We start from the raw sequence: 15,129 nt of genomic DNA, 5'->3' as shown, positions 1-15,129 counted from the left end.
TGCAGTCTGTTGACATTGGTTTTCTTGCTGTTCTTCTCAATATCTTTGTATTTGCTCTTGCTTTTGTTAGGAAATCTTCTCCCTGAGATATTTGTATACCTTTGCCTCCTGTTGCACTCAAGTGTCTGCTCAAATGTCATCTTCTCAGAGAATCCTCCCTTGACCATCTTGCCTACTGTAGCTTTCCTCCGCCCTCATCATCCTCCATCTCTTTGCCCTGTTTCATTTTTCTTCACAAGACTTATAACTCCCTGATATCATATTATAAATTCATGTTCATCTTTTTATTGTCAGAATATAACTTCTATGACAGTGGGGAGTTGCGTATCTTAATGACTTCTATATCGTTAGTGCCTAGAACAGTGTTTTACATTCACTGTTTATTGATGAAGTATTTAACATATATTTGATAAATTAATGTTGCATCAATAAAGTGTACTGACTACTATGGCACAGGCTCTTTTAATTTGGCATGCCTCTACTACTCAGAGCCACATGATGACTCAATTTTCTCACCACTTTTCTCTATTTGAAAGATTGGGAAACTTCCTTTTGCACTGTCTCATAATATCATTTGGCTTTTATTTAATATAAACACATCATTTACGTATTAATTCTGCCTTTGTTCTTTTCTCATTAGCCCATAACAATTAAAATAGACCATTACTCTGCCACATTATGAGTTTTTATGATGTCATATTAAAGTCTCCATTAATTAAATAACTTAATAAATTAAAGTCTTATTCCATGACACTATCTTTCCATTGCAAATTATCTTCATGAAGAGCGCAATAGCAGACATGGGACAATTTTAGCTTAGGACATGCCAACCTAGCACCCAGATGTGCTTGCTGACACACTGAAAGTCAAAGCTGTCATTTTAAGTGATTGTTTGGTTCCAGTGACACTGAGAACAGAAAAGAGTTGATGGAGGAAAAAAAAGACAAACTCAGGCACTGCTATTGAAAAGCATAGCTCAATTGTCAGGTTGTCATTTAGATTCTTCAGGGCAATAATTGGAATAAAACCACAAAAATGTAAAGCATATTCTCATAGACTGTTTGGAGCTATGATACTGTGCCTTTGGATTCAGTTTGAGAAACACTGAGCAGTAGGGTAAAGTTCAAATTTCTTAACTTATACTATGCGACCCTCATTTAACTGGAGGAAACATTGGATTGTTAGGTGGTAGGATGAAGGCAGGGAGAGAAAAGACACTAATGCAATTGTCAAGGTAACAGGTGAGAGACTGGGATAGGGAAGAAGAAAGGTAGAAGAGACAGAATGAGAGCTATTCCAGATAGAAATTTTTAAAACTGAGGAGGTCGAAGAGGAAAATACAGCAACATTGGAGGTCGATGACAAGTGGATTCACTTATTTTCATGTTATAGGTAAAGAAATAAGAGTAGCGGACTAGCCATCTTAGTTGGGGATTTTCTCTGTTATTTATATAAGTACTTATGAGCTTGAAATTTCAAAATAATATTATTTGCCAATGTGTCTAAATTATTTATTGAGAACAGCTAAATTATGAGCGTAAGCTAGATACGGCAATGCTTGCTATGGTATGCAGTACTTGGTTCAGTTAGAGGCCATAATTACTAATTTTTAGGAAGCTGTAGATTGATTAGTTGAAATGAGGCCAAATAATCAATAATCAAACCCAATATAAAAATGGTTACACTTATCTGTCAATAGACAAAGATTCTTAAGTTGGATAGAGAGAACAGCTATATTCTCTTTAACTGTTTACAAGGAACAACCCAATTAAGGATAATAGCATGGGACAATTAAGAGAAAATAGATGAAATTAACATAATGCACCATATAAGTATTATTCAAATGAAAGCTGGTGACACTTTGTTAATATCAGACAAAATATACTTTAAAACGAAAAGTATTATTACAGATAAAGAGTTGTTATTTAATGATAAAAGAACAATTCACCAGGAAGAGTTAATCCTGAGCCTACATTACCTAGTAGCATCCTTTTAAAAATATATGAAGTAAAAACTGGCACAATCACCAGGACGTATTGAGAACCCATATAATCATAATCTGAGAGTTTTAACCATTTTTCTTTCTGACACTGATAAATCAAACAAGCTAAGAAGTTTAGAAAAGATAAAGATATTTAAACCACATAACTGGTTAGCTTGGTCAAATAGACATATGTAAAACTTCAAACTGCACTAACAGATTATATCTATACACACATAGAAAGTCTTAATGCTGATGAATAAAAATTATATTTACTACATTCTTTATTTCAGAGGAAAAAACCCAGGAGATTAGAAACTGACACTTTTCAAAAACTTTATACATTTGGAAACTTAAAATCGTACCTGTCAATAATTTGTAAGAGAAAAATGATGATAGAAATTAGTACATACTTTATGGGGTACATACTCTTGTGGGACACAAAGAGGTATATAGAGGGCAATGAATAGACTTATGAATCTATATATTAGAAACAGAAGGAGATGTTGTTAAGACATTAAAGATTCAATTGAAAAGGTATAAATAGAATAGCAGAGTAAACCCAAATACAGTAGAAGGAAGAAATAATGCAAAATATTACCAAAAATGAAATGGAATACAAAGAAACAGTAGAGAAGATCAACCAAGAAAAAATGATGATTTTAAAGACTAAAGCAGCACATTCGCATTTGGCAAACTTGATCAACTACAAAGAGGGAAGAACAAAGAAAGAGAGAGAAATACAAACCGTATTAGAAATGAAAAATGGGAGCTAAATATAGAGACAATTGAAAATAGAAGGTCAAAATACTATACAATGAATAACTTCTTCATGCCCATACTCTTGAAAATATACCTTCTAATTACCTGGGATTCCCTATGTATGTCTATGATATACACATTCTAAGCTAGTGTCATGACTAGAGATTGAGAAACAAAATGTCCAGGTTAAGTCTGGCTTCCTGAAGAATGAAAATTCATTCATTCACTCAATTAATATTTGTGGATACCTACTGTATACTTTTAATTGTGCTGGTGCTAACATATTTTTATGAATGAGATAGACATTAAACAAATAGTAAAAAAATAACTATTTCAGCCTGGCCAACATGGTGAAACCCCGTCTCTGCTAAAAAATACAAAAGTTAGCTGGGCATGGCGGGGGGCACCTGTAATCCCAGCTTCCCTGGAGGCTGAGGCAGGAGAATTGCCTGAACCCAGGTGGAGGAGGTTGCAGTGAGCCAGTCGTGCCATTGTACTCCAGCCTGGGTGATAGTGCGAGACTCCATCTCAAAACGACAACAAGAACAACAACAACAAACGACTATTTACAATTTTGGTAAGTGCAGTACAGGAAAAGTGAAGTGTTTGACAGGGAATCTAATTTTACCAGGGTAAAGGGTAGATCAGCAAAGCTTACTTGAAGAAGTGATATTTAAGCTATGACCTCAATGGTTAGAAATTATCCAGGCTAGAAGGTGGAACAGAGTCTAAATACAGAGCAGAAGGAAAACGATATATCAAAGCAGTGTGGTATGAAGAACCAATAGGGGATCAGAGGATGCAAAGTAGAAAGGTGTGTGATTTGGTTTCAGTGGTTGCCATGGAGTATGGTCAGGATTTGTATGAGCCAAACCCATTAAATTCACATATCTCAGCAATGTGAAAACAATTTTTTTCTTGCTTTATTTAAATGCCTAAGAACATAGTAGAAAAAAGTATAAAAACATGGATGGGAAAGAAATAAACCAACATCATTCAGAATAGTGATTGCTTCTAGAGAAGGGAGAGCAGAGGGGACCTCTGTATACATCCCTTATAAATGCAAATTCCTTTCCTGAAAGATGTATAAAGTTAGCTGCAATCATGAGTTTGTTCATTTCTTTGTTTAAGTGTTGGACTAATCTGGAATGGAGCCCTCAATTTAAAACACAGGGCAGAAAATTATGGAAGAGAAACAAAGATGCCATTTTTAAGGGAGCAGTAGTTTAGACAGTACTACTCAAAGTGTGGTATGTGGTATGTGCACCAGTTCATTAAGAGGGAGGTGCAGAGTTTAGGAGTAATGGTTTAAAATGACACTTTCCCACACAACAGCCCCTAGCTACATGTGACTGTTGAATATTGAAATGTGGCCAGTCTGAATGGGGACATGCTGTAAGTGGAATATACATGCTGGGTTTTGATGACTTAATTTCTTAAAAAAGTTAAATATCTCCATTATATTTGTATATTGATTACATATTGAAATAAGACTGTGGATATATTGGACTACGTAAAATATTATTAAAATTAATTTCACCTGTTTCTTTTTACATTTTTAATGTGGCTACTAGAAAACTTAAGATCTCAAATATGGCTCCTGTGATATTTCTGTCGGACAGTGCTGGTTTAGAGACTTTCATAGCATTTTGACACTGCCACTAAATCCAAGTGCAATTTTTATTGTATTTTATAAATGTATCATCAACCCAAAACATATTGGAGTGAAAAATATAGTCAACTAGTTTTATATCCTAAATAGTTTGTGAAGCACTGCTTTAAACCATTCATAACTTCCAGAGCATTTTAACCACTGTGCTTACTATAGGAAAATATGTATATTGTAATGTCAGTTTTTCAGAACACTATGAAATATTCTAAGAACCTGACTATTAAATTGATTTGGCTCTCTGTGTATGAAAAAAGTGATTGATAAAGACATTATCGTATAACCCTCAGATGTTGTCATATAACCCTCATTGTATTTGTTTTCAGTTACATAACTTGTATATTGGATTTGGAAAGAATATAATAAAAACTATAGTACAGAGCCCAGTTTAAAAAAATCCAGTTGGAGGACCAGTTAGATATCCACTAGTTCTTATTTTAAGAATTAAAAAACTTGGGGTACAGAAGCTCATATCTCAAATTAGTTACATTGCAGCATTGAAAATATACTTAAGTAATTGTCTTCTTTAGGTTTTGTTCTATAAAATTGACTTACTTTTCTTCAGAATGGGCTAGTTAACATTGGACTTAGAGTTTGGCACATGTGAGCTTGTGATTTACAGGGCAATTTTTCTCATCAAAACCTGGGCAGAACCATTTATTTTAAAACCAATATTTATTTTACAATGGGAAGATGGAGCAGATTAAAGGAGCATAAAACCATGATAAATCACCCAATCTTTATCCCATAGAAAATCTTTTAAATGGCTCTTTAAGTAATAGCAGTAAAACCGTCTCATAGAGTTTGTTTGGATGGTTTTTTAGCATATGGCATAGTCATGTAGATTAAAATGTAATTAATAAAGACTTTATAATAATTCAGACATGGTCTGTGTGATTCCTTTTCAATAAAAAGTACAATATGATATTTCTTAGCTACATTTCTGAGTCTTAATCATGATTAAAAAGGGAAACCAGTCTAAAATTCTTAGCTGTTTCAAATCAAAGACCTGGAAGTTAAATTTCTTTTAATCTTTCCAAAATTAATTAGTAAATAGTAGCCAATTTTTACATGAAATATTTAAGAACATCTATGTGTATTATAGATTATTATGCAATTGTTGAAGAAAGAAATTTTTACAACTTATCTCATTTTGTTTTATTTGGTTCCCATTTGTATCTTAGGTTATAATAATTTCTGTAGCTAAAAATAATGGAGGTACATTTTTTCTAATAGTATTCTTTAATACTATTCTAATGATAGTGAAGTTATATCACATAGAATCTTTGGACCAATTAAAAATGCTAACAGGAATAAAATATTTTAGATGCAGATCTGCTTGTAGTCATGGTGAATTTTTAAAAATAGAAGTCTGTGTCCTATTATTGAATAGATGTCTGGATTCTGTCTCTAGTTAATTATAGATTCTAGGTCAGGGTTGGCAACCTTTTTCTGTAAAGGACATTGCAGATTTTTGGTAGTATGGTCACAACTACTCAACTCTGCTATTAATGATGAGAGCAACCTTAGACAGTATATGCATGAATGGGTGTGTGTGCAAATCCTTTAACCAACCACTTCTGTATCTGTGAATATTCCCTAAGGAAATAATGAGAAGTTTTGGTAAACAAGTGTGTGCAAGAGAATCGATTATGGTATTACCGAGTAACATGAAAAACTGTATATGAGCCCTAGTTAATTCAAAGAAAAGCAACAAAGTAGAAGTTAAGTTGTCATTTGACTTTTTTTTTTTATTATTATACTTTAAGTTCTAGGGTACATGTGCATAACGTGCAGGTTTGTTACATATGTATACTTGTGCCATGTTGGTGTGCTGCACCCATCAACTCGTCAGCACCCATCAATTCGTCATTTACATCAGGTATAACTCCCAATGCAATCCCTCCCCCCTCCCCTCTCCCCATGATAGGCCCCGATGTGTGATGTTCCCCTTCCTGAGTCCAAGTGATGTCATTGTTCAGTTCCCACCTGTGAGTGAGAACATGCGGTGTTTGGTTTTCTCTTCTTGTGATAGTTTGCTAAGAATGATGATTTCCAGCTGCATCCATGTCCCCACAAAGGATGCAAACTCATCCTTTTTTATGGCTGCATAGTATTCCATGGTGTATATGTACCACATTTTCTTAATCCAGTCTGTCACTGATGGACATTTGGGTTGATTCCAAGTCTTTGCTATTGTGAATAGTGCCGCAATAAACATACGTGTGCATGTGTCTTTATAGCAGCATGATTTATAATCCTTTGGGTATATACCCAATAGTGGGATGGCTGGGTCATATGGTACATCTAGTTCTAGATCCTTGAGGAATCGCCATACTGTTTTCCATAATGGTTGAACTAGTTTACAATCCCACCAACAGTGTAAAAGTGTTCCTATTTCTCCACATCCTCTCCAGCACCTGTTGTTTCCTGACTTTTGAATGATTGCCATTGTAACTGGTGTGAGATTGTATCTCATTGTGGGTTTGATTTGCATCTCTCTAATGGCCAGTGATGATGAGCATTTTTTCATGTGTCTGTTGGCTGTATGCATGTCTTCTTTTGAGAAATGATGTTCATATCCTTTGACCACTTTTTGATGGGGTTGTTTGTTTTTTTCTTGTAAATTTGTTTGAGTTCTTTGTAGATTCTGGATATTAGCCCTTTGTCAGATGAGTAGATTGCAAAAATTTTCTCCCATTCTGTAGGTTGCCTGTTCACTCTGATGGTAGTTTCTTTTGCTGTGCAGAAGCTCTTTAGTTTAATGAGATCCCATTTGTCAATTTTGGCTTTTGCTGCCGTTGCTTTTGGTGTTTTAGACCTGAAGTCCTTGCCCATGCCTATGTCCTGAATGGTACTACCTAGGTTTCCTTCTAGGGTTTTTATGGTATTAGGTCTAACATTTAAGTCTCTAATCCATCTTGAATTAATTTTCGTATAAGGAGTAAGGAAAGGATCCAGTTTCAGCTTTCTACTTATGGCTAGCCAATTTTCCCAGCACCATTTATTAAATAGGGAATCCTTTCCCCATTTCTTGTTTCTCTCAGGTTTGTCAAAGATCAGATGGCTGTAGATGTGTGGTATTATTTCTGAGGACTCTGTTCTGTTCCATTGGTCTATATCACTGTTTTGGTACCAGTACCATGCTGTTTTGGTTACTGTAGCCTTGTAGTATAGTTTGAAGTCAGGTAGCGTGATGCCTCCAGCTTTGTTCTTATGACTTAGGATTGTCTTGGCAATGCGGGCTCTTTTTTGGTTCCATATGAACTTTAAAGCCATTTTTTCCAATTCTGTGAAGAAACTCATTGGTAGCTTGATGGGGATGGCATTGAATCTATAAATAACCTTGGGCATTATGGCCATTTTCACAATATTGATTCTTCCTATCCATGAGCAAGGTATGTTCTTCCATTTGTTAGTGTCCTCTTTTATTTCACTGAGCAGTGGTTTGTAGTTCTCCTTGAAGAGGTCCTTTACATCCCTTGTAAGTTGGATTCCTAGGTATTTCATTCTCTTTGAAGCAATTGTGAATGGAAGTTCATTCATGACTTGGCTCTCTGTTTGTCTGTTACTGGTGTATAAGAATGCTTGTGATTTTTGCACATTAATTTTGTATCCTGAGACTTTGCTGAAGTTGCTTATCAGCTTAAGGAGATTTTGGGCTGAGACAATGGGGTTTTCTAAATATACAATCATGTCATCTGCAAACAGGGACGATTTGACTTCTTCTTTTCCTAACTGGATACCCTTGATTTCTTTCTCTTGCCTGATTGCCCTAGCCAGAACTTCCAACACTATGTTGAATAGGAGTGGTGAGAGAGGGCATCCCTGTCTTGTGCCAGTTTTCAAAGGGAATTTTTCCAGTTTTTGCCCATTCAGTATGATATTGGCTGTGGGTTTGTCATAAATAGCTCTTATTATTTTGAGGTACATTCCATGAATACCGAATTTATTGAGCGTTTTTAGCATGAAGGGCTGTTGAATTTTGTCAAAAGCCTTTTCTGCATCTATTGAGATAATTATGTGGTTCTTGTCTTTGGTTCTGTTTATATGCTGGATTACGTTTATTGGTTTGTGAATGTTGAACCAGCCTTGCATCCCAGGGATGAAGCCCACTTGATCATGGTGGATAAGCTTTTTGATGTGCTGCTGAATCCGGTTTGCCAGTATTTTATTGAGGATTTTTGCATCGATGTTCATCAAGGATATTGGTCTAAAATTTTCTTTTTTTGTTGTGTCTCTGCCAGGCTTTGGTATCAGCATGATGTTGGCCTCATCAAATGAGTTAGGGAGGATTCCCTCTTTTTCTATTGATTGGAATAGTTTCAGAAGGAATGGTAGCAGCTCCTCCTTGTATCTCTGGTAGAATTCAGCTGTGAATCCATCTGGTCCTGGGCTTTTTTTGGTTGGTAGGCTATTAATTATTGCCTCAATTTCAGAGCCTATTGGTCTATTCAGGGATTCAACTTCTTCCTGGTTTAGTCTTGGAAGAGTGTAAGTGTCCAGGAAATTATCCATTTCTTCTAGATTTTCTAGTTGATTTGCGTACAGGTGTTTATAGTATTCTCTGATGGTAGTTTGTATTTCTGTGGGGTCCGTGGTGATATCCCCTTTATCATTTTTTGTTGCATCTATTTGATTCTTCTCTCTTTTCTTCTTTATTAGTCTTGCTAGCGGTCTGTCAATTTTGTTGATTTTTTCAAAAAACCAACTCCTGGATTCATTGATTTTTTGGAGGGTTTTTTGTGTCTCTATCTCCTTCAGTTCTGCTCTGATCTTAGTTATTTCTTGCCTTCTGCTAGCTTTTGAATGTGTTTGCTCTTGCTTCTCCAGTTCTTTTAATTGTGATGTTAGAGTGTGAATTTTAGATCTTTCCAGCTTTCTCTTGTGGGCATTTAGTGCTATAAATTTCCCTCTACACACTGCTTTAAATGTGTCCCAGAGATTCTGGTATGTTGTATCTTTGTTCTCATTGGTTTCAAAGAACATCTTTATTTCTGCCTTCATTTCGTTATGTACCCAGTAGTCATTCAGGAGCAGGTTGTTCAGTTTCCGTGTAGTTGAGCAGTTTTGATTGAGTTTCTTAGTCCTGAGTTCTAGTTTGATTGCACTGTGGTCTGAGAGACAGTTTGTTATAATTTCTGTTCTTTTACATTTGCTAAGGAGTGCTTTACTTCCAATTATGTGGTCAATTTTGGAATAAGTGCGATGTGGTGCTGAGAAGAATGTATATTCTGTTGATTTGGGGTGGAGAGTTCTATAGATGTCTATTAGGTCCACTTGGTGCAGAGATGAGTTCAATTCCTGGATATCCTTGTTAACTTTCTGTCTCGCTGATCTGTCTAATGTTGACAGTGGAGTGTTGAAGTCTCCCATTATTATTGTATGGGAATCTAAGTCTCTTTGTAAGTCTCTAAGGACTTGCTTTATGAATCTGGGTGCTCCTGTATTGGGTGCATATATATTTAGGATAGTTAGCTCTTCCTGTTGAATTGATCTCTTTACCGTTATGTAATGGCCTTCTTTGTCTCTTTTGATCTTTGATGGTTTAAAGTCTATTTTATCAGAGACTAGGATTGCAACCCCTGCTTTTTTTTTGTTCTCCATTTGCTTGGTAGATCTTCCTCCATCCCTTTATTTGGAGCCTATGTATATCTCTGCATGTGAGATGGGTCTCCTGAATACAGCAGACTGATGGGTCTTGACTCTTTATCCAGTTTGCCAGTCTGTGTCTTTTAATTGGAGCATTTAGTCCATTAACATTTAAGGTTAATATTGTTATGTGTGAACTTGATCCTGCCATTATGATATCAACTGGTTATTTTGCTCGTTAGTTGATGCAGTTTCTTCCTAGCCTCGATGGTCTTTACATTTTGGCATGTTTTTGCAATGGCTGGTACCGGTTGTTCCTTTCCATGTTTAGGGCTTCCTTCAGGGTCTCTTGTAAGGCAGGCCTGGTGGTGACAAAATCTCTAAGCATTTGCTTATCTGTAAAGAATTTTATTTCTCCTTCACTTATGAAACTTAGTTTGGCTGGATATGAAATTCTGGGTTGAAAATTCTTTTCTTTAAGAATGTTGAATATTGGCCCCCACTCTCTTCTGGCTTGTAGAGTTTCTGCCGAGAGGTCTGCTGTTAGTCTGATGGGCTTCCCTTTGTGGGTAACCCGCCCTTTCTCTCTGGCTGCCCTTAAGATTTTTTCCTTCATTTCAACTTTGGTGAATCTGGCAATTATGTGTCTTGGAGTTGCTCTTCTGGATGAGTATCTTTGTGGTGTTCTCTGTATTTCCTGAATTTGAATGTTGCCCTGCCCTACTAGGTTGGGGAAGTTCTCCTGGATGATATCCTGAAGAGTGTTTTCCAACTTGGTTCCATTTTCCCCCTCACTTTCAGGCATCCCAGTCAGACGTAGATTTGGTCTTTTTACATAATCCCATACTTCTTGCAGGCTTTGTTCATTTCTTTTTCTTCTTTTTTCTTTTGGTTTCTCTTCTCGCTTCATTTCATTCATTTGATCCTCAATCGCTGATACTCTTTCTTCCAGTTGATCGAGTTGGTTACTGAAGCTTGTGGATTTGTCACGTATTTCTCGTGTCATGGTTTTCATCTCTGTCATTTCATTTATGACCTTCTCTGCATTAATTAGTCTAGCTGTCAATTCTTCCACTCTTTTTTCAAGATTTTTAGTTTCTTTGCGCTGGGTACGTAATTCCTCCTTTAGCTCTGAGAAGTTTGATGGACTGAAGCCTTCTTCTCTCATTTCGTCAAAGTCATTCTCTGACCAGCTTTGATCCGTTGCTGGTGATGAGCTGCGCTCCTTTGCAGGGGGAGATGCGCTCTTATTTCTTGAATTTCCAGCTTTTCTGCCCTGCTTCTTCCCCATCTTGGTGGTTTTAATCTGCCTCTGGTCTTTGATGATGGTGACGTACTGATGGGGTTTTGGTATAGGTGTTCTTCCTGTTTGATAGTTTTCCTTCTAATAGTCAGGACCCTCAGCTGTAGGTCTGTTGGAGATTGCTTGAGGTCCACTCCAGACCCTGTTTGCCTGGGTATCAGCAGCAGAGGTTGCAGAAGATAGAATACTGCTGAACAGCGAGTGTACCTGTCTGATTCTTCCTTTGGAAGCTTCCTCTCAGGGGTGTACTCCACCCTGTGAGGTGTGGGGTGTCAGACTGCCCCTAGTGGGGGATGTCTCCCAGTTAGGCTACTCAGGGGTCAGGGACCCACTTGAGCAGGCAGTCTGTCCGTTCTCAGATCTCAACCTCCGTGTTGGGAGATCCACTGCTCTCTTCAAAGCTGTCAGCCAGAGTCGTTCGCATCTGCATAGGCCTCTGCTGCTTCCCCTTTTGTTGTTTAGCTGTGCCCTGTCCCCAGAGGTGGAGTCTACAGAGACAGGCAGGTTTCCTTGAGCTGCTGTGAGCTCCACCCAGTTCGAGCTTCCCAGCGGCTTTGTTTACCTACTTAAACCTCAGCAATGGCGGGCGCCCCTCCCTCAGCCTCGCTGCTGCCGTTTCGGTTAGATCACAGACTGTTGTGCTAGCAGTGAGGGAGGCTCCGTGGCCGTGGGACCCTCCCGGCCGGGTGTTGGTATAATCTCCTGGTGTGCCTGTTTGCTTAAAGCGCAGTATTGGGGTAGGAATTACCCGATTTTCCAGGTGTTGTGTGTCTCAGTTCCCCTGGCTAGGAAAAGGGATTCCCTTCCCCCTTGCGCTTCCCAGGTGAGGCAATGCCTCGCCCTGCTTCAACTCTCGCTGGTCAGGCTGCAGCAGCTGAGCAGCACCAATTGTCCGGCACTCCCCAGTGAGATGACCCCAGTACCTTAGTTGAAAATGCAGAAATCACCGGTCTTCTGTGTCACTCGCGCTGGGAGTTGGAGACTGGAGCTGTTCCTATTCGGCCATCTTGCTCAGCCCCCCCGTCATTTGTCTTTAATGTAATATGTGTATGTATATGATACTGGAGCATGTAGAATTGCACCTAATTGACTGCTTTTTATCTGCAAAATGGTAATTTTATATGGGCAACCTAAGATGTATACATGGAAAGAGATGGAAAGATTATCCACCTATAGTTTTCTGGGTGGAAGAAATAGAGTAACTTTTACCCTTTTTCATATGTTCATTATTTACAATGAACATATTTTAACTTGCAATGAGAAAAATGATGCAGGGTTTTTAGAATAAAAGAAAGACTTTCCCATTCAAATTGTGTTTCTCAGTGATGAAAATACACAAAGAATGCACATGTAGTTCTCTCTGGAGGGGACAGGACCTCCTGTGAGGAACTTGGAGCATTGTTTTTCTATTGGCAGGGCCACTTCTGTTATGGCAATGGATGCAGAGAGCTGCAGCCAAGGTACATTGGGTATTCTTTCCCACTGGTGACTCCATCTCCCCTAATGCTGTTTAACATTCAGTTCATCAAATGAACTCTTCTTATTCAGATTTCTTACATGTCAGATTGCTGCCTGATTAGAATTTGGTTTTGCATGGAAGACATCTACAGGAAGGGAATGAACGTATTGGTCTTTCTGACATCTGTGCAACAGCTATACTGGAATCATAGACTACGACTTTGACATTCTGGTTTTATATGTTGATCTTATGAGTGTGTTTAATGAAGTCCACCTCCTTAGAAATGGATTCCATACTGTGTGTTGAGAAAACCAAGGCCAAGGGGGCTGAAGCCTGGTGCAGGGGACCATGTAACGTCTGGATGAGTTTCAGCTGGGCCTCTGGGGAGACAGCCTGCTGCCCTTCCTCAGAAGCATTCTACATAGCACAACACAGTAGGAAGCTTGAGTCTTTTCTTATTTGGACTCTGCCCATTTCCAGCTCTCAAGTTCTGCAATTCTTTGACTTTTCTCTCTTCAGCCCTTGCTTCCTCTGTTTTCCTCATTGCTTTTGTCACCTAGCAGAAACAGTGGTGAAAGACTGCTACACAACAGACATTGTTTGCTGTTGGTATTTAACTTTCTTCTGGAGTTTTCTGTGGATGACATTGATTTCTAGTGCAAAGGGCCCTCTGCTTTGGAGTTGACCTGTAGAGAAACAGAGTCCCTCAGGCCTTCTGTGAGGCTGGGACCCCCTTGTTCCAGCAACAGCGATTGGTATTTATGTAGGAGACTGTGGAATATCCCCCTAAAGCCAGGTGCCTCCTGCAGTGACAACGTGAAGAAAAGTAGCAGAGGTCCGGGCACAGTGGCTGATGCCTGTAATCCCAGCACTCTGGGAGGCCAAGGCAGGTGGATCACGAGGTCAGGAGTTTAAGACCAGCCGGAACAATGCGGTGAAACCCCATTTCTACTAAAAATACAAAAATCAGCTAGGCGTGGTGGCGTGCACCTGTAATCCCAGCTACTCGGAGGCTGAGGCAGGAGAACTGCTTGAACCTAGGAGGTGGAGGTTGCAGTGAGTGGAGATCACACTGTTGCACTGTGCCTGGGTGACACAGTGAGACTCCATCTCAATAAAAAAAGAAAAAGAGAAAGAAAAAAAGGGGGGCAGACCACTTCTGCACCTGAGAGAGGCAGACATTTTGTGAGCTCACATATTTTTCTCATCAGACTCTGAAACAGCATTTCACTGTATTTTGATACAAATGTTCAGACTACATATTAGGGGTAATTTCTGCCACATTTGGAGCACAAGTCAAATGATTGTATCTCCATTAGAGAAAATGAAGAGGCCTCTGTGTCTGATACTACTTCGTTAAAGAGAAAATATTCTCCTAGTAGGCAAAAGTTACTGGCCAAATACAGCCCCAAATCAAAGATCATTCCTACTAAGAACTCTTACATTAGCTTACTTTTCCATGAATTAACATGGGTCTGTGGAATTTACATTTCCTCAAAATATTTGCACATTTTCCCTTTGCAGCAGGTGAGGGAAAATCTTAATTCAAGACACATTCCTTTGTCACTTTGGGGGCTGATGGGGGATGAGAGTCTTTGTATTTCAAGACATTTCCAAAGCAGTGGTGAACCTGCTTACAGAATTTGAAGTTATACATCTTGAATAAGCTTCAGGTCTGAAAATTGAGAATACTTCAGCTCACAAAGAGTTGATTACATCCCTTTGCTTAGCAATACAGTTAAGTCATTTGTAAAAAGTCAACTGAATACAATTTGGCCTCATCAATGAAATGTATCAAGAACCATAAAGTTGTAGAATAATGTTAAGATAAATAACCTTTCCTTTTTTTCTTTGCTTTCTTTGCATTAAAAAATGAAAATTACCCTCTTTTCCCTTTGAGTTCATGCTACCAAAGTTTACAAATTTTATTTTGAATGTTTAAATTTTTATGTGACGGGAGTTCAATTTACAAATCTAAATGCTACCAACACAATAGTTAATTTTAGAAAATTGTCGGTCACCAGACATACTAGCTCTAGAACAAGATGATTCATTTTCTATATAGGCAATAATGTATGTTAGAAAAAATCAAAAGATAGTCACATGGAAAGGGGAAAAATGAATGTAGATCAATAATTTAATTTAACTCTGACCTAAGTTCTATAGCATGGCTCATAATTTTTCAATGAATAGACCCTTAACATTTTACATATAGAGCTTCAGTTTTGTATTGATCTGCCATAATGTATTCCTCATTTCATAGAAGAAATAGCATATCTCAAATCTTTAACAAAAACACATTGCAAATGTTAGCAGAAATATGACAATATATTGTTATTTACTCTGTTTTCAGAACTACTTTT

General features: G+C 38.0%; 1 protein-coding gene across 3 annotated transcripts in view; it reads left to right on the top strand.

Annotated features, from left to right (window-relative positions):
* Positions 1-15,129, top strand: part of FHIT (fragile histidine triad diadenosine triphosphatase) — a 1,520,982-nt gene that overhangs the window by 299,131 nt on the left and 1,206,722 nt on the right. The window lies entirely within an intron of this gene.

Source organism: Rhinopithecus roxellana, chromosome 1, assembly GCF_007565055.1.
Source record: "Rhinopithecus roxellana isolate Shanxi Qingling chromosome 1, ASM756505v1, whole genome shotgun sequence".
NCBI classification, from domain to species: Eukaryota; Metazoa; Chordata; class Mammalia; order Primates; family Cercopithecidae; genus Rhinopithecus; species Rhinopithecus roxellana.
This window is presented reverse-complemented; position numbering and strand designations above follow the sequence as displayed.